The sequence below is a fragment of the Rhinoderma darwinii genome, unplaced genomic scaffold, assembly GCF_050947455.1.
Source record: "Rhinoderma darwinii isolate aRhiDar2 unplaced genomic scaffold, aRhiDar2.hap1 Scaffold_533, whole genome shotgun sequence".
NCBI classification, from domain to species: domain Eukaryota; kingdom Metazoa; phylum Chordata; class Amphibia; order Anura; family Rhinodermatidae; genus Rhinoderma; species Rhinoderma darwinii.
This window is the reverse complement of record NW_027464082.1, coordinates 52,945-76,228: the sequence shown is the minus strand read 5'-3', so window position 1 is coordinate 76,228 and position 23,284 is coordinate 52,945. Positions and strand designations below refer to the sequence as shown.

Sequence of the window (23,284 nt, the reverse complement as noted above, 5' to 3'; positions counted from 1 at the left end):
GATTGATTGATTGATTGATTGATTGATTGATTGATTGATGCAGCACAACAGTCAAATAGTGGAGTGGAGTAGGGGAACAGCAAACAGCCAATAAAGCAGCCCGCCCGCTCGCCTGCCCGCCACAATGGACCTACCTGTGTACACTAGATGGATGTGATGGAATGTACTGTCGTCCCTACATTTCAAGAAGAAGTAAGAATTGCAGTTGCAACAAAGCCTTGCTTGCCTACAAAGAGAGCAGCAATTTGGATTTGTTACTATGTTACCTAGAAGAATAACAAACTGTGCAAGGATGGAGGTTGTAGGAGCAAGGAGAAGTTGTCTGTAAAGTTGGTGGATGCCTATTTTCCATTTTGCAGTCCCTTGTCTCCCTCTTGTGGCCTCCTGGAGGCAACTAGCTGTGCAAAAAAAAGACAGCCTGGCGGCCGGCTGTTGCAGTGTTGCCCTCTCAGGCAACACTGAGTGACTGACTGAGCCTCACCGTCTTATATAAAGTTCAGACGGAACTTTGCACGTGTCATAGTGGAGCCCTCAGGATTCCAGAGCCAGCTTTCTGACATCATAATGGGGCCTCAGAGATAAAAGCCTGGGCCCAGGCAGTGTTGGTCAGTGCTGCTCAGCAGGCAGCACTGGACTGGACTGGATTACAGCTGATACAAGGTGTGAAGGAACAAGGGGTGGCTGTGGGCATGCACTTGCTGCCGCTGCCAGTGTTTATCTGCATGGCAGCAGGGCATTTGGGCGTTGCCAGGAAGGCGTTTTTATGTAGATTCCTCCTCTTTCAGCACTGCATTGTGGTGCAAGCAAAAGAAGCAAATCCTGTCTGGCTTCTAGCTGTGAGTGTGTGAGCCTGCAGGGCCCCATGGAATTGCCTAGAAGTAGGCTGAATCGCTGCAAGGGCTGAACAGCAGTATCGGGCAGGCTCGGGCAACGCGCGGCCCGTTCGGGTTATCGCTTCTCGGCCTTTTGGCTAAGATCAAGTGTAGTATCTGTTCTTATCAGTTTAATATCTGATACGTCCCCTATCTGGGGACCATATATTAAATGGATTTTTAGAACAGGGAGATGGAAATAGAGCTTGCTCTGTCCACTCCACGCATTGACCTGGTATTGCAGTATTTCCAGGACCGGTGCACCCTTTCCTTATGTGTTGACTAAAAGCAGATTCCAAAAGTGTTTTTTGTCTTTGCTATTGTTTCTGTCTTTCTGAAGGGATCTCCCCTTTTAATCCCATTATTTCAACACCTGTTGGACAATGCATGAGTGATAATGAGCTCATTGATTAAATGCAATTAATGAATAGATTGCCACCTCTTGTTGTGTGTCGTCTGTGTTTCTGTGTTTCCGGCATTTCACATTGGAACACCTCATTCACCTTCCTTGTCTTCTCTCCGCCCTCCCTTTTAGGTAAGTTAAAGAGCTGCACCTGAGCCAGCCACTGATTGATTGATTGATTGATTGATTGATTGATTGATTGATGCAGCACAACAGTCAAATAGTGGAGTGGAGTAGGGGAACAGCAAACAGCCAATAAAGCAGCCCGCCCGCTCGCCTGCCCGCCACAATGGACCTACCTGTGTACACTAGATGGATGTGATGGAATGTACTGTCGTCCCTACATTTCAAGAAGAAGTAAGAATTGCAGTTGCAACAAAGCCTTGCTTGCCTACAAAGAGAGCAGCAATTTGGATTTGTTACTATGTTACCTAGAAGAATAACAAACTGTGCAAGGATGGAGGTTGTAGGAGCAAGGAGAAGTTGTCTGTAAAGTTGGTGGATGCCTATTTTCCATTTTGCAGTCCCTTGTCTCCCTCTTGTGGCCTCCTGGAGGCAACTAGCTGTGCAAAAAAAAGACAGCCTGGCGGCCGGCTGTTGCAGTGTTGCCCTCTCAGGCAACACTGAGTGACTGACTGAGCCTCACCGTCTTATATAAAGTTCAGATGGAACTTTGCACGTGTCATAGTGGAGCCCTCAGGATTCCAGAGCCAGCTTTCTGACATCATAATGGGGCCTCAGAGATAAAAGCCTGGGCCCAGGCAGTGTTGGTCAGTGCTGCTCAGCAGGCAGCACTGGACTGGACTGGATTACAGCTGATACAAGGTGTGAAGGAACAAGGGGTGGCTGTGGGCATGCACTTGCTGCCGCTGCCAGTGTTTATCTGCATGGCAGCAGGGCATTTGGGCGTTGCCAGGAAGGCGTTTTTATGTAGATTCCTCCTCTTTCAGCACTGCATTGTGGTGCAAGCAAAAGAAGCAAATCCTGTCTGGCTTCCTCTCCGGCCTTTATTCACCTCCCGTGTAGCTGTGAGTGTGTGAGCCTGCAGGGCCCCATGGAATTGCCTAGAAGTAGGCTGAATCGCTGCAAGGGCTGAACAGCAGTATCGGGCAGGCTCGGGCAACGCGCGGCCCGTTCGGGTTATCGCTTCTCGGCCTTTTGGCTAAGATCAAGTGTAGTATCTGTTCTTATCAGTTTAATATCTGATACGTCCCCTATCTGGGGACCATATATTAAATGGATTTTTAGAACAGGGAGATGGAAATAGAGCTTGCTCTGTCCACTCCACGCATTGACCTGGTATTGCAGTATTTCCAGGACCGGTGCACCCTTTCCTTATGTGTTGACTAAAAGCAGATTCCAAAAGTGTTTTTTGTCTTTGCTATTGTTTCTGTCTTTCTGAAGGGATCTCCCCTTTTAATCCCATTATTTCAACACCTGTTGGACAATGCATGAGTGATAATGAGCTCATTGATTAAATGCAATTAATGAATAGATTGCCACCTCTTGTTGTGTGTCGTCTGTGTTTCTGTGTTTCCGGCATTTCACATTGGAACACCTCATTCACCTTCCTTGTCTTCTCTCCGCCCTCCCTTTTAGGTAAGTTAAAGAGCTGCACCTGAGCCAGCCACTGATTGATTGATTGATTGATTGATTGATTGATTGATTGATTGATTGATTGATTGATGCAGCACAACAGTCAAATAGTGGAGTGGAGTAGGGGAACAGCAAACAGCCAATAAAGCAGCCCGCCCGCTCGCCTGCCCGCCACAATGGACCTACCTGTGTACACTAGATGGATGTGATGGAATGTACTGTCGTCCCTACATTTCAAGAAGAAGTAAGAATTGCAGTTGCAACAAAGCCTTGCTTGCCTACAAAGAGAGCAGCAATTTGGATTTGTTACTATGTTACCTAGAAGAATAACAAACTGTGCAAGGATGGAGGTTGTAGGAGCAAGGAGAAGTTGTCTGTAAAGTTGGTGGATGCCTATTTTCCATTTTGCAGTCCCTTGTCTCCCTCTTGTGGCCTCCTGGAGGCAACTAGCTGTGCAAAAAAAAGACAGCCTGGCGGCCGGCTGTTGCAGTGTTGCCCTCTCAGGCAACACTGAGTGACTGACTGAGCCTCACCGTCTTATATAAAGTTCAGACGGAACTTTGCACGTGTCATAGTGGAGCCCTCAGGATTCCAGAGCCAGCTTTCTGACATCATAATGGGGCCTCAGAGATAAAAGCCTGGGCCCAGGCAGTGTTGGTCAGTGCTGCTCAGCAGGCAGCACTGGACTGGACTGGATTACAGCTGATACAAGGTGTGAAGGAACAAGGGGTGGCTGTGGGCATGCACTTGCTGCCGCTGCCAGTGTTTATCTGCATGGCAGCAGGGCATTTGGGCGTTGCCAGGAAGGCGTTTTTATGTAGATTCCTCCTCTTTCAGCACTGCATTGTGGTGCAAGCAAAAGAAGCAAATCCTGTCTGGCTTCCTCTCCGGCCTTTATTCACCTCCCGTGTAGCTGTGAGTGTGTGAGCCTGCAGGGCCCCATGGAATTGCCTAGAAGTAGGCTGAATCGCTGCAAGGGCTGAACAGCAGTATTGGGCAGGCTCGGGCAACGCGCGGCCCGTTCGGGTTATCGCTTCTCGGCCTTTTGGCTAAGATCAAGTGTAGTATCTGTTCTTATCAGTTTAATATCTGATACGTCCCCTATCTGGGGACCATATATTAAATGGATTTTTAGAACAGGGAGATGGAAATAGAGCTTGCTCTGTCCACTCCACGCATTGACCTGGTATTGCAGTATTTCCAGGACCGGTGCACCCTTTCCTTATGTGTTGACTAAAAGCAGATTCCAAAAGTGTTTTTTGTCTTTGCTATTGTTTCTGTCTTTCTGAAGGGATCTCCCCTTTTAATCCCATTATTTCAACACCTGTTGGACAATGCATGAGTGATAATGAGCTCATTGATTAAATGCAATTAATGAATAGATTGCCACCTCTTGTTGTGTGTCGTCTGTGTTTCTGTGTTTCCGGCATTTCACATTGGAACACCTCATTCACCTTCCTTGTCTTCTCTCCGCCCTCCCTTTTAGGTAAGTTAAAGAGCTGCACCTGAGCCAGCCACTTGATTGATTGATTGATTGATTGATTGATTGATTGATTGATTGATTGATTGATTGATTGATTGATGCAGCACAACAGTCAAATAGTGGAGTGGAGTAGGGGAACAGCAAACAGCCAATAAAGCAGCCCGCCCGCTCGCCTGCCCGCCACAATGGACCTACCTGTGTACACTAGATGGATGTGATGGAATGTACTGTCGTCCCTACATTTCAAGAAGAAGTAAGAATTGCAGTTGCAACAAAGCCTTGCTTGCCTACAAAGAGAGCAGCAATTTGGATTTGTTACTATGTTACCTAGAAGAATAACAAACTGTGCAAGGATGGAGGTTGTAGGAGCAAGGAGAAGTTGTCTGTAAAGTTGGTGGATGCCTATTTTCCATTTTGCAGTCCCTTGTCTCCCTCTTGTGGCCTCCTGGAGGCAACTAGCTGTGCAAAAAAAAGACAGCCTGGCGGCCGGCTGTTGCAGTGTTGCCCTCTCAGGCAACACTGAGTGACTGACTGAGCCTCACCGTCTTATATAAAGTTCAGACGGAACTTTGCACGTGTCATAGTGGAGCCCTCAGGATTCCAGAGCCAGCTTTCTGACATCATAATGGGGCCTCAGAGATAAAAGCCTGGGCCCAGGCAGTGTTGGTCAGTGCTGCTCAGCAGGCAGCACTGGACTGGACTGGATTACAGCTGATACAAGGTGTGAAGGAACAAGGGGTGGCTGTGGGCATGCACTTGCTGCCGCTGCCAGTGTTTATCTGCATGGCAGCAGGGCATTTGGGCGTTGCCAGGAAGGTGTTTTTATGTAGATTCCTCCTCTTTCAGCACTGCATTGTGGTGCAAGCAAAAGAAGCAAATCCTGTCTGGCTTCCTCTCCGGCCTTTATTCACCTCCCGTGTAGCTGTGAGTGTGTGAGCCTGCAGGGCCCCATGGAATTGCCTAGAAGTAGGCTGAATCGCTGCAAGGGCTGAACAGCAGTATCGGGCAGGCTCGGGCAACGCGCGGCCCGTTCGGGTTATCGCTTCTCGGCCTTTTGGCTAAGATCAAGTGTAGTATCTGTTCTTATCAGTTTAATATCTGATACGTCCCCTATCTGGGGACCATATATTAAATGGATTTTTAGAACAGGGAGATGGAAATAGAGCTTGCTCTGTCCACTCCACGCATTGACCTGGTATTGCAGTATTTCCAGGACCGGTGCACCCTTTCCTTATGTGTTGACTAAAAGCAGATTCCAAAAGTGTTTTTTGTCTTTGCTATTGTTTCTGTCTTTCTGAAGGGATCTCCCCTTTTAATCCCATTATTTCAACACCTGTTGGACAATGCATGAGTGATAATGAGCTCATTGATTAAATGCAATTAATGAATAGATTGCCACCTCTTGTTGTGTGTCGTCTGTGTTTCTGTGTTTCCGGCATTTCACATTGGAACACCTCATTCACCTTCCTTGTCTTCTCTCCGCCCTCCCTTTTAGGTAAGTTAAAGAGCTGCACCTGAGCCAGCCACTGATTGATTGATTGATTGATTGATTGATTGATTGATTGATGCAGCACAACAGTCAAATAGTGGAGTGGAGTAGGGGAACAGCAAACAGCCAATAAAGCAGCCCGCCCGCTCGCCTGCCCGCCACAATGGACCTACCTGTGTACACTAGATGGATGTGATGGAATGTACTGTCGTCCCTACATTTCAAGAAGAAGTAAGAATTGCAGTTGCAACAAAGCCTTGCTTGCCTACAAAGAGAGCAGCAATTTGGATTTGTTACTATGTTACCTAGAAGAATAACAAACTGTGCAAGGATGGAGGTTGTAGGAGCAAGGAGAAGTTGTCTGTAAAGTTGGTGGATGCCTATTTTCCATTTTGCAGTCCCTTGTCTCCCTCTTGTGGCCTCCTGGAGGCAACTAGCTGTGCAAAAAAAAGACAGCCTGGCGGCCGGCTGTTGCAGTGTTGCCCTCTCAGGCAACACTGAGTGACTGACTGAGCCTCACCGTCTTATATAAAGTTCAGACGGAACTTTGCACGTGTCATAGTGGAGCCCTCAGGATTCCAGAGCCAGCTTTCTGACATCATAATGGGGCCTCAGAGATAAAAGCCTGGGCCCAGGCAGTGTTGGTCAGTGCTGCTCAGCAGGCAGCACTGGACTGGACTGGATTACAGCTGATACAAGGTGTGAAGGAACAAGGGGTGGCTGTGGGCATGCACTTGCTGCCGCTGCCAGTGTTTATCTGCATGGCAGCAGGGCATTTGGGCGTTGCCAGGAAGGCGTTTTTATGTAGATTCCTCCTCTTTCAGCACTGCATTGTGGTGCAAGCAAAAGAAGCAAATCCTGTCTGGCTTCCTCTCCGGCCTTTATTCACCTCCCGTGTAGCTGTGAGTGTGTGAGCCTGCAGGGCCCCATGGAATTGCCTAGAAGTAGGCTGAATCGCTGCAAGGGCTGAACAGCAGTATCGGGCAGGCTCGGGCAACGCGCGGCCCGTTCGGGTTATCGCTTCTCGGCCTTTTGGCTAAGATCAAGTGTAGTATCTGTTCTTATCAGTTTAATATCTGATACGTCCCCTATCTGGGGACCATATATTAAATGGATTTTTAGAACAGGGAGATGGAAATAGAGCTTGCTCTGTCCACTCCACGCATTGACCTGGTATTGCAGTATTTCCAGGACCGGTGCACCCTTTCCTTATGTGTTGACTAAAAGCAGATTCCAAAAGTGTTTTTTGTCTTTGCTATTGTTTCTGTCTTTCTGAAGGGATCTCCCCTTTTAATCCCATTATTTCAACACCTGTTGGACAATGCATGAGTGATAATGAGCTCATTGATTAAATGCAATTAATGAATAGATTGCCACCTCTTGTTGTGTGTCGTCTGTGTTTCTGTGTTTCCGGCATTTCACATTGGAACACCTCATTCACCTTCCTTGTCTTCTCTCCGCCCTCCCTTTTAGGTAAGTTAAAGAGCTGCACCTGAGCCAGCCACTGATTGATTGATTGATTGATTGATTGATTGATTGATTGATTGATTGATTGATGCAGCACAACAGTCAAATAGTGGAGTGGAGTAGGGGAACAGCAAACAGCCAATAAAGCAGCCCGCCCGCTCGCCTGCCCGCCACAATGGACCTACCTGTGTACACTAGATGGATGTGATGGAATGTACTGTCGTCCCTACATTTCAAGAAGAAGTAAGAATTGCAGTTGCAACAAAGCCTTGCTTGCCTACAAAGAGAGCAGCAATTTGGATTTGTTACTATGTTACCTAGAAGAATAACAAACTGTGCAAGGATGGAGGTTGTAGGAGCAAGGAGAAGTTGTCTGTAAAGTTGGTGGATGCCTATTTTCCATTTTGCAGTCCCTTGTCTCCCTCTTGTGGCCTCCTGGAGGCAACTAGCTGTGCAAAAAAAAGACAGCCTGGCGGCCGGCTGTTGCAGTGTTGCCCTCTCAGGCAACACTGAGTGACTGACTGAGCCTCACCGTCTTATATAAAGTTCAGACGGAACTTTGCACGTGTCATAGTGGAGCCCTCAGGATTCCAGAGCCAGCTTTCTGACATCATAATGGGGCCTCAGAGATAAAAGCCTGGGCCCAGGCAGTGTTGGTCAGTGCTGCTCAGCAGGCAGCACTGGACTGGACTGGATTACAGCTGATACAAGGTGTGAAGGAACAAGGGGTGGCTGTGGGCATGCACTTGCTGCCGCTGCCAGTGTTTATCTGCATGGCAGCAGGGCATTTGGGCGTTGCCAGGAAGGCGTTTTTATGTAGATTCCTCCTCTTTCAGCACTGCATTGTGGTGCAAGCAAAAGAAGCAAATCCTGTCTGGCTTCCTCTCCGGCCTTTATTCACCTCCCGTGTAGCTGTGAGTGTGTGAGCCTGCAGGGCCCCATGGAATTGCCTAGAAGTAGGCTGAATCGCTGCAAGGGCTGAACAGCAGTATCGGGCAGGCTCGGGCAACGCGCGGCCCGTTCGGGTTATCGCTTCTCGGCCTTTTGGCTAAGATCAAGTGTAGTATCTGTTCTTATCAGTTTAATATCTGATACGTCCCCTATCTGGGGACCATATATTAAATGGATTTTTAGAACAGGGAGATGGAAATAGAGCTTGCTCTGTCCACTCCACGCATTGACCTGGTATTGCAGTATTTCCAGGACCGGTGCACCCTTTCCTTATGTGTTGACTAAAAGCAGATTCCAAAAGTGTTTTTTGTCTTTGCTATTGTTTCTGTCTTTCTGAAGGGATCTCCCCTTTTAATCCCATTATTTCAACACCTGTTGGACAATGCATGAGTGATAATGAGCTCATTGATTAAATGCAATTAATGAATAGATTGCCACCTCTTGTTGTGTGTCGTCTGTGTTTCTGTGTTTCCGGCATTTCACATTGGAACACCTCATTCACCTTCCTTGTCTTCTCTCCGCCCTCCCTTTTAGGTAAGTTAAAGAGCTGCACCTGAGCCAGCCACTGATTGATTGATTGATTGATTGATTGATTGATTGATTGATTGATTGATGCAGCACAACAGTCAAATAGTGGAGTGGAGTAGGGGAACAGCAAACAGCCAATAAAGCAGCCCGCCCGCTCGCCTGCCCGCCACAATGGACCTACCTGTGTACACTAGATGGATGTGATGGAATGTACTGTCGTCCCTACATTTCAAGAAGAAGTAAGAATTGCAGTTGCAACAAAGCCTTGCTTGCCTACAAAGAGAGCAGCAATTTGGATTTGTTACTATGTTACCTAGAAGAATAACAAACTGTGCAAGGATGGAGGTTGTAGGAGCAAGGAGAAGTTGTCTGTAAAGTTGGTGGATGCCTATTTTCCATTTTGCAGTCCCTTGTCTCCCTCTTGTGGCCTCCTGGAGGCAACTAGCTGTGCAAAAAAAAGACAGCCTGGCGGCCGGCTGTTGCAGTGTTGCCCTCTCAGGCAACACTGAGTGACTGACTGAGCCTCACCGTCTTATATAAAGTTCAGACGGAACTTTGCACGTGTCATAGTGGAGCCCTCAGGATTCCAGAGCCAGCTTTCTGACATCATAATGGGGCCTCAGAGATAAAAGCCTGGGCCCAGGCAGTGTTGGTCAGTGCTGCTCAGCAGGCAGCACTGGACTGGACTGGATTACAGCTGATACAAGGTGTGAAGGAACAAGGGGTGGCTGTGGGCATGCACTTGCTGCCGCTGCCAGTGTTTATCTGCATGGCAGCAGGGCATTTGGGCGTTGCCAGGAAGGCGTTTTTATGTAGATTCCTCCTCTTTCAGCACTGCATTGTGGTGCAAGCAAAAGAAGCAAATCCTGTCTGGCTTCCTCTCCGGCCTTTATTCACCTCCCGTGTAGCTGTGAGTGTGTGAGCCTGCAGGGCCCCATGGAATTGCCTAGAAGTAGGCTGAATCGCTGCAAGGGCTGAACAGCAGTATCGGGCAGGCTCGGGCAACGCGCGGCCCGTTCGGGTTATCGCTTCTCGGCCTTTTGGCTAAGATCAAGTGTAGTATCTGTTCTTATCAGTTTAATATCTGATACGTCCCCTATCTGGGGACCATATATTAAATGGATTTTTAGAACAGGGAGATGGAAATAGAGCTTGCTCTGTCCACTCCACGCATTGACCTGGTATTGCAGTATTTCCAGGACCGGTGCACCCTTTCCTTATGTGTTGACTAAAAGCAGATTCCAAAAGTGTTTTTTGTCTTTGCTATTGTTTCTGTCTTTCTGAAGGGATCTCCCCTTTTAATCCCATTATTTCAACACCTGTTGGACAATGCATGAGTGATAATGAGCTCATTGATTAAATGCAATTAATGAATAGATTGCCACCTCTTGTTGTGTGTCGTCTGTGTTTCTGTGTTTCCGGCATTTCACATTGGAACACCTCATTCACCTTCCTTGTCTTCTCTCCGCCCTCCCTTTTAGGTAAGTTAAAGAGCTGCACCTGAGCCAGCCACTGATTGATTGATTGATTGATTGATTGATTGATGCAGCACAACAGTCAAATAGTGGAGTGGAGTAGGGGAACAGCAAACAGCCAATAAAGCAGCCCGCCCGCTCGCCTGCCCGCCACAATGGACCTACCTGTGTACACTAGATGGATGTGATGGAATGTACTGTCGTCCCTACATTTCAAGAAGAAGTAAGAATTGCAGTTGCAACAAAGCCTTGCTTGCCTACAAAGAGAGCAGCAATTTGGATTTGTTACTATGTTACCTAGAAGAATAACAAACTGTGCAAGGATGGAGGTTGTAGGAGCAAGGAGAAGTTGTCTGTAAAGTTGGTGGATGCCTATTTTCCATTTTGCAGTCCCTTGTCTCCCTCTTGTGGCCTCCTGGAGGCAACTAGCTGTGCAAAAAAAAGACAGCCTGGCGGCCGGCTGTTGCAGTGTTGCCCTCTCAGGCAACACTGAGTGACTGACTGAGCCTCACCGTCTTATATAAAGTTCAGACGGAACTTTGCACGTGTCATAGTGGAGCCCTCAGGATTCCAGAGCCAGCTTTCTGACATCATAATGGGGCCTCAGAGATAAAACCCTGGGCCCAGGCAGTGTTGGTCAGTGCTGCTCAGCAGGCAGCACTGGACTGGACTGGATTACAGCTGATACAAGGTGTGAAGGAACAAGGGGTGGCTGTGGGCATGCACTTGCTGCTGCTGCCAGTGTTTATCTGCATGGCAGCAGGGCATTTGGGCGTTGCCAGGAAGGCGTTTTTATGTAGATTCCTCCTCTTTCAGCACTGCATTGTGGTGCAAGCAAAATAAGCAAATCCTGTCTGGCTTCCTCTCCGGCCTTTATTCACCTCCCGTGTAGCTGTGAGTGTGTGAGCCTGCAGGGCCCCATGGAATTGCCTAGAAGTAGGCTGAATCGCTGCAAGGGCTGAACAGCAGTATCGGGCAGGCTCGGGCAACGCGCGGCCCGTTCGGGTTATCGCTTCTCGGCCTTTTGGCTAAGATCAAGTGTAGTATCTGTTCTTATCAGTTTAATATCTGATACGTCCCCTATCTGGGGACCATATATTAAATGGATTTTTAGAACAGGGAGATGGAAATAGAGCTTGCTCTGTCCACTCCACGCATTGACCTGGTATTGCAGTATTTCCAGGACCGGTGCACCCTTTCCTTATGTGTTGACTAAAAGCAGATTCCAAAAGTGTTTTTTGTCTTTGCTATTGTTTCTGTCTTTCTGAAGGGATCTCCCCTTTTAATCCCATTATTTCAACACCTGTTGGACAATGCATGAGTGATAATGAGCTCATTGATTAAATGCAATTAATGAATAGATTGCCACCTCTTGTTGTGTGTCGTCTGTGTTTCTGTGTTTCCGGCATTTCACATTGGAACACCTCATTCACCTTCCTTGTCTTCTCTCCGCCCTCCCTTTTAGGTAAGTTAAAGAGCTGCACCTGAGCCAGCCACTGATTGATTGATTGATTGATTGATTGATTGATTGATTGATTGATGCAGCACAACAGTCAAATAGTGGAGTGGAGTAGGGGAACAGCAAACAGCCAATAAAGCAACCCGCCCGCTCGCCTGCCCGCCACAATGGACCTACCTGTGTACACTAGATGGATGTGATGGAATGTACTGTCGTCCCTACATTTCAAGAAGAAGTAAGAATTGCAGTTGCAACAAAGCCTTGCTTGCCTACAAAGAGAGCAGCAATTTGGATTTGTTACTATGTTACCTAGAAGAATAACAAACTGTGCAAGGATGGAGGTTGTAGGAGCAAGGAGAAGTTGTCTGTAAAGTTGGTGGATGCCTATTTTCCATTTTGCAGTCCCTTGTCTCCCTCTTGTGGCCTCCTGGAGGCAACTAGCTGTGCAAAAAAAAGACAGCCTGGCGGCCGGCTGTTGCAGTGTTGCCCTCTCAGGCAACACTGAGTGACTGACTGAGCCTCACCGTCTTATATAAAGTTCAGACGGAACTTTGCACGTGTCATAGTGGAGCCCTCAGGATTCCAGAGCCAGCTTTCTGACATCATAATGGGGCCTCAGAGATAAAAGCCTGGGCCCAGGCAGTGTTGGTCAGTGCTGCTCAGCAGGCAGCACTGGACTGGACTGGATTACAGCTGATACAAGGTGTGAAGGAACAAGGGGTGGCTGTGGGCATGCACTTGCTGCCGCTGCCAGTGTTTATCTGCATGTCAGCAGGGCATTTGGGCGTTGCCAGGAAGGCGTTTTTATGTAGATTCCTCCTCTTTCAGCACTGCATTGTGGTGCAAGCAAAAGAAGCAAATCCTGTCTGGCTTCCTCTCCGGCCTTTATTCACCTCCCGTGTAGCTGTGAGTGTGTGAGCCTGCAGGGCCCCATGGAATTGCCTAGAAGTAGGCTGAATCGCTGCAAGGGCTGAACAGCAGTATCGGGCAGGCTCGGGCAACGCGCGGCCCGTTCGGGTTATCGCTTCTCGGCCTTTTGGCTAAGATCAAGTGTAGTATCTGTTCTTATCAGTTTAATATCTGATACGTCCCCTATCTGGGGACCATATATTAAATGGATTTTTAGAACAGGGAGATGGAAATAGAGCTTGCTCTGTCCACTCCACGCATTGACCTGGTATTGCAGTATTTCCAGGACCGGTGCACCCTTTCCTTATGTGTTGACTAAAAGCAGATTCCAAAAGTGTTTTTTGTCTTTGCTATTGTTTCTGTCTTTCTGAAGGGATCTCCCCTTTTAATCCCATTATTTCAACACCTGTTGGACAATGCATGAGTGATAATGAGCTCATTGATTAAATGCAATTAATGAATAGATTGCCACCTCTTGTTGTGTGTCGTCTGTGTTTCTGTGTTTCCGGCATTTCACATTGGAACACCTCATTCACCTTCCTTGTCTTCTCTCCGCCCTCCCTTTTAGGTAAGTTAAAGAGCTGCACCTGAGCCAGCCACTGATTGATTGATTGATTGATTGATTGATTGATTGATGCAGCACAACAGTCAAATAGTGGAGTGGAGTAGGGGAACAGCAAACAGCCAATAAAGCAGCCCGCCCGCTCGCCTGCCCGCCACAATGGACCTACCTGTGTACACTAGATGGATGTGATGGAATGTACTGTCGTCCCTACATTTCAAGAAGAAGTAAGAATTGCAGTTGCAACAAAGCCTTGCTTGCCTACAAAGAGAGCAGCAATTTGGATTTGTTACTATGTTACCTAGAAGAATAACAAACTGTGCAAGGATGGAGGTTGTAGGAGCAAGGAGAAGTTGTCTGTAAAGTTGGTGGATGCCTATTTTCCATTTTGCAGTCCCTTGTCTCCCTCTTGTGGCCTCCTGGAGGCAACTAGCTGTGCAAAAAAAAGACAGCCTGGCGGCCGGCTGTTGCAGTGTTGCCCTCTCAGGCAACACTGAGTGACTGACTGAGCCTCACCGTCTTATATAAAGTTCAGACGGAACTTTGCACGTGTCATAGTGGAGCCCTCAGGATTCCAGAGCCAGCTTTCTGACATCATAATGGGGCCTCAGAGATAAAAGCCTGGGCCCAGGCAGTGTTGGTCAGTGCTGCTCAGCAGGCAGCACTGGACTGGACTGGATTACAGCTGATACAAGGTGTGAAGGAACAAGGGGTGGCTGTGGGCATGCACTTGCTGCCGCTGCCAGTGTTTATCTGCATGGCAGCAGGGCATTTGGGCGTTGCCAGGATGGCGTTTTTATGTAGATTCCTCCTCTTTCAGCACTGCATTGTGGTGCAAGCAAAAGAAGCAAATCCTGTCTGGCTTCCTCTCCGGCCTTTATTCACCTCCCGTGTAGCTGTGAGTGTGTGAGCCTGCAGGGCCCCATGGAATTGCCTAGAAGTAGGCTGAATCGCTGCAAGGGCTGAACAGCAGTATCGGGCAGGCTCGGGCAACGCGCGGCCCGTTCGGGTTATCGCTTCTCGGCCTTTTGGCTAAGATCAAGTGTAGTATCTGTTCTTATCAGTTTAATATCTGATACGTCCCCTATCTGGGGACCATATATTAAATGGATTTTTAGAACAGGGAGATGGAAATAGAGCTTGCTCTGTCCACTCCACGCATTGACCTGGTATTGCAGTATTTCCAGGACCGGTGCACCCTTTCCTTATGTGTTGACTAAAAGCAGATTCCAAAAGTGTTTTTTGTCTTTGCTATTGTTTCTGTCTTTCTGAAGGGATCTCCCCTTTTAATCCCATTATTTCAACACCTGTTGGACAATGCATGAGTGATAATGAGCTCATTGATTAAATGCAATTAATGAATAGATTGCCACCTCTTGTTGTGTGTCGTCTGTGTTTCTGTGTTTCCGGCATTTCACATTGGAACACCTCATTCACCTTCCTTGTCTTCTCTCCGCCCTCCCTTTTAGGTAAGTTAAAGAGCTGCACCTGAGCCAGCCACTGATTGATTGATTGATTGATTGATTGATTGATTGATTGATTGATGCAGCACAACAGTCAAATAGTGGAGTGGAGTAGGGGAACAGCAAACAGCCAATAAAGCAACCCGCCCGCTCGCCTGCCCGCCACAATGGACCTACCTGTGTACACTAGATGGATGTGATGGAATGTACTGTCGTCCCTACATTTCAAGAAGAAGTAAGAATTGCAGTTGCAACAAAGCCTTGCTTGCCTACAAAGAGAGCAGCAATTTGGATTTGTTACTATGTTACCTAGAAGAATAACAAACTGTGCAAGGATGGAGGTTGTAGGAGCAAGGAGAAGTTGTCTGTAAAGTTGGTGGATGCCTATTTTCCATTTTGCAGTCCCTTGTCTCCCTCTTGTGGCCTCCTGGAGGCAACTAGCTGTGCAAAAAAAAGACAGCCTGGCGGCCGGCTGTTGCAGTGTTGCCCTCTCAGGCAACACTGAGTGACTGACTGAGCCTCACCGTCTTATATAAAGTTCAGACGGAACTTTGCACGTGTCATAGTGGAGCCCTCAGGATTCCAGAGCCAGCTTTCTGACATCATAATGGGGCCTCAGAGATAAAAGCCTGGGCCCAGGCAGTGTTGGTCAGTGCTGCTCAGCAGGCAGCACTGGACTGGACTGGATTACAGCTGATACAAGGTGTGAAGGAACAAGGGGTGGCTGTGGGCATGCACTTGCTGCCGCTGCCAGTGTTTATCTGCATGGCAGCAGGGCATTTGGGCGTTGCCAGGAAGGCGTTTTTATGTAGATTCCTCCTCTTTCAGCACTGCATTGTGGTGCAAGCAAAAGAAGCAAATCCTGTCTGGCTTCCTCTCCGGCCTTTATTCACCTCCCGTGTAGCTGTGAGTGTGTGAGCCTGCAGGGCCCCATGGAATTGCCTAGAAGTAGGCTGAATCGCTGCAAGGGCTGAACAGCAGTATCGGGCAGGCTCGGGCAACGCGCGGCCCGTTCGGGTTATCGCTTCTCGGCCTTTTGGCTAAGATCAAGTGTAGTATCTGTTCTTATCAGTTTAATATCTGATACGTCCCCTATCTGGGGACCATATATTAAATGGATTTTTAGAACAGGGAGATGGAAATAGAGCTTGCTCTGTCCACTCCACGCATTGACCTGGTATTGCAGTATTTCCAGGACCGGTGCACCCTTTCCTTATGTGTTGACTAAAAGCAGATTCCAAAAGTGTTTTTTGTCTTTGCTATTGTTTCTGTCTTTCTGAAGGGATCTCCCCTTTTAATCTCATTATTTCAACACCTGTTGGACAATGCATGAGTGATAATGAGCTCATTGATTAAATGCAATTAATGAATAGATTGCCACCTCTTGTTGTGTGTCGTCTGTGTTTCTGTGTTTCCGGCATTTCACATTGGAACACCTCATTCACCTTCCTTGTCTTCTCTCCGCCCTCCCTTTTAGGTAAGTTAAAGAGCTGCACCTGAGCCAGCCACTGATTGATTGATTGATTGATTGATTGATTGATTGATTGATTGATGCAGCACAACAGTCAAATAGTGGAGTGGAGTAGGGGAACAGCAAACAGCCAATAAAGCAGCCCGCCCGCTCGCCTGCCCGCCACAATGGACCTACCTGTGTACACTAGATGGATGTGATGGAATGTACTGTCGTCCCTACATTTCAAGAAGAAGTAAGAATTGCAGTTGCAACAAAGCCTTGCTTGCCTACAAAGAGAGCAGCAATTTGGATTTGTTACTATGTTACCTAGAAGAATAACAAACTGTGCAAGGATGGAGGTTGTAGGAGCAAGGAGAAGTTGTCTGTAAAGTTGGTGGATGCCTATTTTCCATTTTGCAGTCCCTTGTCTCCCTCTTGTGGCCTCCTGGAGGCAACTAGCTGTGCAAAAAAAAGACAGCCTGGCGGCCGGCTGTTGCAGTGTTGCCCTCTCAGGCAACACTGAGTGACTGACTGAGCCTCACCGTCTTATATAAAGTTCAGACGGAACTTTGCACGTGTCATAGTGGAGCCCTCAGGATTCCAGAGCCAGCTTTCTGACATCATAATGGGGCCTCAGAGATAAAAGCCTGGGCCCAGGCAGTGTTGGTCAGTGCTGCTCAGCAGGCAGCACTGGACTGGACTGGATTACAGCTGATACAAGGTGTGAAGGAACAAGGGGTGGCTGTGGGCATGCACTTGCTGCCGCTGCCAGTGTTTATCTGCATGTCAGCAGGGCATTTGGGCGTTGCCAGGAAGGCGTTTTTATGTAGATTCCTCCTCTTTCAGCACTGCATTGTGGTGCAAGCAAAAGAAGCAAATCCTGTCTGGCTTCCTCTCCGGCCTTTATTCACCTCCCGTGTAGCTGTGAGTGTGTGAGCCTGCAGGGCCCCATGGAATTGCCTAGAAGTAGGCTGAATCGCTGCAAGGGCTGAACAGCAGTATCGGGCAGGCTCGGGCAACGCGCGGCCCGTTCGGGTTATCGCTTCTCGGCCTTTTGGCTAAGATCAAGTGTAGTATCTGTTCTTATCAGTTTAATATCTGATACGTCCCCTATCTGGGGACCATATATTAAATGGATTTTTAGAACAGGGAGATGGAAATAGAGCTTGCTCTGTCCACTCCACGCATTGACCTGGTATTGCAGTATTTCCAGGACCGGTGCACCCTTTCCTTATGTGTTGACTAAAAGCAGATTCCAAAAGTGTTTTTTGTCTTTGCTATTGTTTCTGTCTTTCTGAAGGGATCTCCCCTTTTAATCCCATTATTTCAACACCTGTTGGACAATGCATGAGTGATAATGAGCTCATTGATTAAATGCAATTAATGAATAGATTGCCACCTCTTGTTGTGTGTCGTCTGTGTTTCTGTGTTTCCGGCATTTCACATTGGAACACCTCATTCACCTTCCTTGTCTTCTCTCCGCCCTCCCTTTTAGGTAAGTTAAAGAGCTGCACCTGAGCCAGCCACTGATTGATTGATTGATTGATTGATTGATTGATTGATTGATTGATTGATGCAGCACAACAGTCAAATAGTGGAGTGGAGTAGGGGAACAGCAAACAGCCAATAAAGCAGCCCGCCCGCTCGCCTGCCCGCCACAATGGACCTACCTGTGTACACTAGATGGATGTGATGGAATGTACTGTCGTCCCTACATTTCAAGAAGAAGTAAGAATTGCAGTTGCAACAAAGCCTTGCTTGCCTACAAAGAGAGCAGCAATTTGGATTTGTTACTATGTTACCTAGAAGAATAACAAACTGTGCAAGGATGGAGGTTGTAGGAGCAAGGAGAAGTTGTCTGTAAAGTTGGTGGATGCCTATTTTCCATTTTGCAGTCCCTTGTCTCCCTCTTGTGGCCTCCTGGAGGCAACTAGCTGTGCAAAAAAAAGACAGCCTGGCGGCCGGCTGTTGCAGTGTTGCCCTCTCAGGCAACACTGAGTGACTGACTGAGCCTCACCGTCTTATATAAAGTTCAGACGGAACTTTGCACGTGTCATAGTGGAGCCCTCAGGATTCCAGAGCCAGCTTTCTGACATCATAATGGGGCCTCAGAGATAAAAGCCTGGGCCCAGGCAGTGTTGGTCAGTGCTGCTCAGCAGGCAGCACTGGACTGGACTGGATTACAGCTGATACAAGGTGTGAAGGAACAAGGGGTGGCTGTGGGCATGCACTTGCTGCCGCTGCCAGTGTTTATCTGCATGGCAGCAGGGCATTTGGGCGTTGCCAGGAAGGCGTTTTTATGTAGTTTCCTCCTCTTTCAGCACTGCATTGTGGTGCAAGCAAAAGAAGCAAATCCTGTCTGGCTTCCTCTCCGGCCTTTATTCACCTCCCGTGTAGCTGTGAGTGTGTGAGCCTGCAGGGCCCCATGGAATTGCCTAGAAGTAGGCTGAATCGCTGCAAGGGCTGAACAGCAGTATCGGGCAGGCTCGGGCAACGCGCGGCCCGTTCGGGTTATCGCTTCTCGGCCTTTTGGCTAAGATCAAGTGTAGTATCTGTTCTTATCAGTTTAATATCTGATACGTCCCCTATCTGGGGACCATATATTAAATGGATTTTTAGAACAGGGAGATGGAAATAGAGCTTGCTCTGTCCACTCCACGCATTGACCTGGTATTGCAGTATTTCCAGGACCGGTGCACCCTTTCCTTATGTGTTGACTAAAAGCAGATTCCAAAAGTGTTTTTTGTCTTTGCTATTGTTTCTGTCTTTCTGAAGGGATCTCCCCTTTTAATCCCATTATTTCAACACCTGTTGGACAATGCATGAGTGATAATGAGCTCATTGATTAAATGCAATTAATGAATAGATTGCCACCTCTTGTTGTGTGTCGTCTGTGTTTCTGTGTTTCCGGCATTTCACATTGGAACACCTCATTCACCTTCCTTGTCTTCTCTCCGCCCTCCCTTTTAGGTAAGTTAAAGAGCTGCACCTGAGCCAGCCACTGATTGATTGATTGATTGATTGATTGATTGATTGATTGATTGATTGATTGATGCAGCACAACAGTCAAATAGTGGAGTGGAGTAGGGGAACAGCAAACAGCCAATAAAGCAGCCCGCCCGCTCGCCTGCCCGCCACAATGGACCTACCTGTGTACACTAGATGGATGTGATGGAATGTACTGTCGTCCCTACATTTCAAGAAGAAGTAAGAATTGCAGTTGCAACAAAGCCTTGCTTGCCTACAAAGAGAGCAGCAATTTGGATTTGTTACTATGTTACCTAGAAGAATAACAAACTGTGCAAGGATGGAGGTTGTAGGAGCAAGGAGAAGTTGTCTGTAAAGTTGGTGGATGCCTATTTTCCATTTTGCAGTCCCTTGTCTCCCTCTTGTGGCCTCCTGGAGGCAACTAGCTGTGCAAAAAAAAGACAGCCTGGCGGCCGGCTGTTGCAGTGTTGCCCTCTCAGGCAACACTGAGTGACTGACTGAGCCTCACCGTCTTATATAAAGTTCAGACGGAACTTTGCACGTGTCATAGTGGAGCCCTCAGGATTCCAGAGCCAGCTTTCTGACATCATAATGGGGCCTCAGAGATAAAAGCCTGGGCCCAGGCAGTGTTGGTCAGTGCTGCTCAGCAGGCAGCACTGGACTGGACTGGATTACAGCTGATACAAGGTGTGAAGGAACAAGGGGTGGCTGTGGGCATGCACTTGCTGCCGCTGCCAGTGTTTATCTGCATGGCAGCAGGGCATTTGGGCGTTGCCAGGAAGGCGTTTTTATGTAGATTCCTCCTCTTTCAGCACTGCATTGTGGTGCAAGCAAAAGAAGCAAATCCTGTCTGGCTTCCTCTCCGGCCTTTATTCACCTCCCGTGTAGCTGTGAGTGTGTGAGCCTGCAGGGCCCCATGGAATTGCCTAGAAGTAGGCTGAATCGCTGCAAGGGCTGAACAGCAGTATCGGGCAGGCTCGGGCAACGCGCGGCCCGTTCGGGTTATCGCTTCTCGGCCTTTTGGCTAAGATCAAGTGTAGTATCTGTTCTTATCAGTTTAATATCTGATACGTCCCCTATCTGGGGACCATATATTAAATGGATTTTTAGAACAGGGAGATGGAAATAGAGCTTGCTCTGTCCACTCCACGCATTGACCTGGTATTGCAGTATTTCCAGGACCGGTGCACCCTTTCCTTATGTGTTGACTAAAAGCAGATTCCAAAAGTGTTTTTTGTCTTTGCTATTGTTTCTGTCTTTCTGAAGGGATCTCCCCTTTTAATCCCATTATTTCAACACCTGTTGGACAATGCATGAGTGATAATGAGCTCATTGATTAAATGCAATTAATGAATAGATTGCCACCTCTTGTTGTGTGTCGTCTGTGTTTCTGTGTTTCCGGCATTTCACATTGGAACACCTCATTCACCTTCCTTGTCTTCTCTCCGCCCTCCCTTTTAGGTAAGTTAAAGAGCTGCACCTGAGCCAGCCACTGATTGATTGATTGATTGATTGATTGATTGATTGATTGATTGATGCAGCACAACAGTCAAATAGTGGAGTGGAGTAGGGGAACAGCAAACAGCCAATAAAGCAGCCCGCCCGCTCGCCTGCCCGCCACAATGGACCTACCTGTGTACACTAGATGGATGTGATGGAATGTACTGTCGTCCCTACATTTCAAGAAGAAGTAAGAATTGCAGTTGCAACAAAGCCTTGCTTGCCTACAAAGAGAGCAGCAATTTGGATTTGTTACTATGTTACCTAGAAGAATAACAAACTGTGCAAGGATGGAGGTTGTAGGAGCAAGGAGAAGTTGTCTGTAAAGTTGGTGGATGCCTATTTTCCATTTTGCAGTCCCTTGTCTCCCTCTTGTGGCCTCCTGGAGGCAACTAGCTGTGCAAAAAAAAGACAGCCTGGCGGCCGGCTGTTGCAGTGTTGCCCTCTCAGGCAACACTGAGTGACTGACTGAGCCTCACCGTCTTATATAAAGTTCAGACGGAACTTTGCACGTGTCATAGTGGAGCCCTCAGGATTCCAGAGCCAGCTTTCTGACATCATAATGGGGCCTCAGAGATAAAAGCCTGGGCCCAGGCAGTGTTGGTCAGTGCTGCTCAGCAGGCAGCACTGGACTGGACTGGATTACAGCTGATACAAGGTGTGAAGGAACAAGGGGTGGCTGTGGGCATGCACTTGCTGCCGCTGCCAGTGTTTATCTGCATGGCAGCAGGGCATTTGGGCGTTGCCAGGAAGGCGTTTTTATGTAGATTCCTCCTCTTTCAGCACTGCATTGTGGTGCAAGCAAAAGAAGCAAATCCTGTCTGGCTTCCTCTCCGGCCTTTATTCACCTCCCGTGTAGCTGTGAGTGTGTGAGCCTGCAGGGCCCCATGGAATTGCCTAGAAGTAGGCTGAATCGCTGCAAGGGCTGAACAGCAGTATCGGGCAGGCTCGGGCAACGCGCGGCCCGTTCGGGTTATCGCTTCTCGGCCTTTTGGCTAAGATCAAGTGTAGTATCTGTTCTTATCAGTTTAATATCTGATACGTCCCCTATCTGGGGACCATATATTAAATGGATTTTTAGAACAGGGAGATGGAAATAGAGCTTGCTCTGTCCACTCCACGCATTGACCTGGTATTGCAGTATTTCCAGGACCGGTGCACCCTTTCCTTATGTGTTGACTAAAAGCAGATTCCAAAAGTGTTTTTTGTCTTTGCTATTGTTTCTGTCTTTCTGAAGGGATCTCCCCTTTTAATCCCATTATTTCAACACCTGTTGGACAATGCATGAGTGATAATGAGCTCATTGATTAAATGCAATTAATGAATAGATTGCCACCTCTTGTTGTGTGTCGTCTGTGTTTCTGTGTTTCCGGCATTTCACATTGGAACACCTCATTCACCTTCCTTGTCTTCTCTCCGCCCTCCCTTTTAGGTAAGTTAAAGAGCTGCACCTGAGCCAGCCACTGATTGATTGATTGATTGATTGATTGATTGATTGATTGATGCAGCACAACAGTCAAATAGTGGAGTGGAGTAGGGGAACAGCAAACAGCCAATAAAGCAGCCCGCCCGCTCGCCTGCCCGCCACAATGGACCTACCTGTGTACACTAGATGGATGTGATGGAATGTACTGTCGTCCCTACATTTCAAGAAGAAGTAAGAATTGCAGTTGCAACAAAGCCTTGCTTGCCTACAAAGAGAGCAGCAATTTGGATTTGTTACTATGTTACCTAGAAGAATAACAAACTGTGCAAGGATGGAGGTTGTAGGAGCAAGGAGAAGTTGTCTGTAAAGTTGGTGGATGCCTATTTTCCATTTTGCAGTCCCTTGTCTCCCTCTTGTGGCCTCCTGGAGGCAACTAGCTGTGCAAAAAAAAGACAGCCTGGCGGCCGGCTGTTGCAGTGTTGCCCTCTCAGGCAACACTGAGTGACTGACTGAGCCTCACCGTCTTATATAAAGTTCAGACGGAACTTTGCACGTGTCATAGTGGAGCCCTCAGGATTCCAGAGCCAGCTTTCTGACATCATAATGGGGCCTCAGAGATAAAAGCCTGGGCCCAGGCAGTGTTGGTCAGTGCTGCTCAGCAGGCAGCACTGGACTGGACTGGATTACAGCTGATACAAGGTGTGAAGGAACAAGGGGTGGCTGTGGGCATGCACTTGCTGCCGCTGCCAGTGTTTATCTGCATGGCAGCAGGGCATTTGGGCGTTGCCAGGAAGGCGTTTTTATGTAGATTCCTCCTCTTTCAGCACTGCATTGTGGTGCAAGCAAAAGAAGCAAATCCTGTCTGGCTTCCTCTCCGGCCTTTATTCACCTCCCGTGTAGCTGTGAGTGTGTGAGCCTGCAGGGCCCCATGGAATTGCCTAGAAGTAGGCTGAATCGCTGCAAGGGCTGAACAGCAGTATCGGGCAGGCTCGGGCAACGCGCGGCCCGTTCGGGTTATCGCTTCTCGGCCTTCTGGCTGAGATCAAGTGTAGTGCTGGTTACTTGTAGTCAGTGCTGCCTGGTCTTAGTTGGGAGGTGCTCAGGTACCCTCTCTCTCGGCCTCGGGGGATCGTCCAGGTTCGCCTGGACTTCACCCCCGTGCTGCTATTTGGGAGAGAGGCTTAGTCCTGAGCAACGAGTTGCGATCCACATATCCCCCGTGTAGGCTTCGGCCGAAAAGGGGAAAGCTGCGTAGACGTT

The 23,284-nt window shown here is 48.1% G+C and overlaps 15 non-coding genes across 15 annotated transcripts; all 15 read left to right on the top strand.

The window, feature by feature from the left end:
• The first annotated feature begins 950 nt into the window (after positions 1-950).
• On the top strand, positions 951-1,141 carry LOC142722350 (U2 spliceosomal RNA). Its single transcript, XR_012874662.1, has one exon. It is a non-coding gene; the product is annotated as a U2 spliceosomal RNA (small nuclear RNA).
• Positions 1,142-2,417: 1,276 nt separating this feature from the next.
• LOC142722349 (U2 spliceosomal RNA) lies at positions 2,418-2,608 on the top strand. Its single transcript, XR_012874661.1, has one exon. It is a non-coding gene; the product is annotated as a U2 spliceosomal RNA (small nuclear RNA).
• Positions 2,609-3,900: 1,292 nt separating this feature from the next.
• On the top strand, positions 3,901-4,091 carry LOC142722348 (U2 spliceosomal RNA). Its single transcript, XR_012874659.1, has one exon. It is a non-coding gene; the product is annotated as a U2 spliceosomal RNA (small nuclear RNA).
• A 1,301-nt stretch (positions 4,092-5,392) lies between these two features.
• LOC142722347 (U2 spliceosomal RNA) lies at positions 5,393-5,583 on the top strand. Its single transcript, XR_012874658.1, has one exon. It is a non-coding gene; the product is annotated as a U2 spliceosomal RNA (small nuclear RNA).
• A 1,276-nt stretch (positions 5,584-6,859) lies between these two features.
• Positions 6,860-7,050, top strand: LOC142722346 (U2 spliceosomal RNA). Its single transcript, XR_012874657.1, has one exon. It is a non-coding gene; the product is annotated as a U2 spliceosomal RNA (small nuclear RNA).
• Positions 7,051-8,338: 1,288 nt separating this feature from the next.
• On the top strand, positions 8,339-8,529 carry LOC142722345 (U2 spliceosomal RNA). The gene has a single exon (XR_012874656.1). It is a non-coding gene; the product is annotated as a U2 spliceosomal RNA (small nuclear RNA).
• Positions 8,530-9,813: 1,284 nt separating this feature from the next.
• LOC142722343 (U2 spliceosomal RNA) lies at positions 9,814-10,004 on the top strand. The gene has a single exon (XR_012874655.1). It is a non-coding gene; the product is annotated as a U2 spliceosomal RNA (small nuclear RNA).
• Positions 10,005-11,272: 1,268 nt separating this feature from the next.
• On the top strand, positions 11,273-11,463 carry LOC142722342 (U2 spliceosomal RNA). Its single transcript, XR_012874654.1, has one exon. It is a non-coding gene; the product is annotated as a U2 spliceosomal RNA (small nuclear RNA).
• A 1,280-nt stretch (positions 11,464-12,743) lies between these two features.
• On the top strand, positions 12,744-12,934 carry LOC142722341 (U2 spliceosomal RNA). The gene has a single exon (XR_012874653.1). It is a non-coding gene; the product is annotated as a U2 spliceosomal RNA (small nuclear RNA).
• A 1,272-nt stretch (positions 12,935-14,206) lies between these two features.
• On the top strand, positions 14,207-14,397 carry LOC142722339 (U2 spliceosomal RNA). Its single transcript, XR_012874651.1, has one exon. It is a non-coding gene; the product is annotated as a U2 spliceosomal RNA (small nuclear RNA).
• Positions 14,398-15,677: 1,280 nt separating this feature from the next.
• Positions 15,678-15,868, top strand: LOC142722338 (U2 spliceosomal RNA). The gene has a single exon (XR_012874650.1). It is a non-coding gene; the product is annotated as a U2 spliceosomal RNA (small nuclear RNA).
• Positions 15,869-17,148: 1,280 nt separating this feature from the next.
• On the top strand, positions 17,149-17,339 carry LOC142722337 (U2 spliceosomal RNA). The gene has a single exon (XR_012874649.1). It is a non-coding gene; the product is annotated as a U2 spliceosomal RNA (small nuclear RNA).
• Positions 17,340-18,623: 1,284 nt separating this feature from the next.
• LOC142722336 (U2 spliceosomal RNA) lies at positions 18,624-18,814 on the top strand. Its single transcript, XR_012874648.1, has one exon. It is a non-coding gene; the product is annotated as a U2 spliceosomal RNA (small nuclear RNA).
• A 1,288-nt stretch (positions 18,815-20,102) lies between these two features.
• On the top strand, positions 20,103-20,293 carry LOC142722335 (U2 spliceosomal RNA). Its single transcript, XR_012874647.1, has one exon. It is a non-coding gene; the product is annotated as a U2 spliceosomal RNA (small nuclear RNA).
• Positions 20,294-21,573: 1,280 nt separating this feature from the next.
• LOC142722334 (U2 spliceosomal RNA) lies at positions 21,574-21,764 on the top strand. Its single transcript, XR_012874646.1, has one exon. It is a non-coding gene; the product is annotated as a U2 spliceosomal RNA (small nuclear RNA).
• The last annotated feature ends 1,520 nt before the right edge of the window (positions 21,765-23,284 follow it).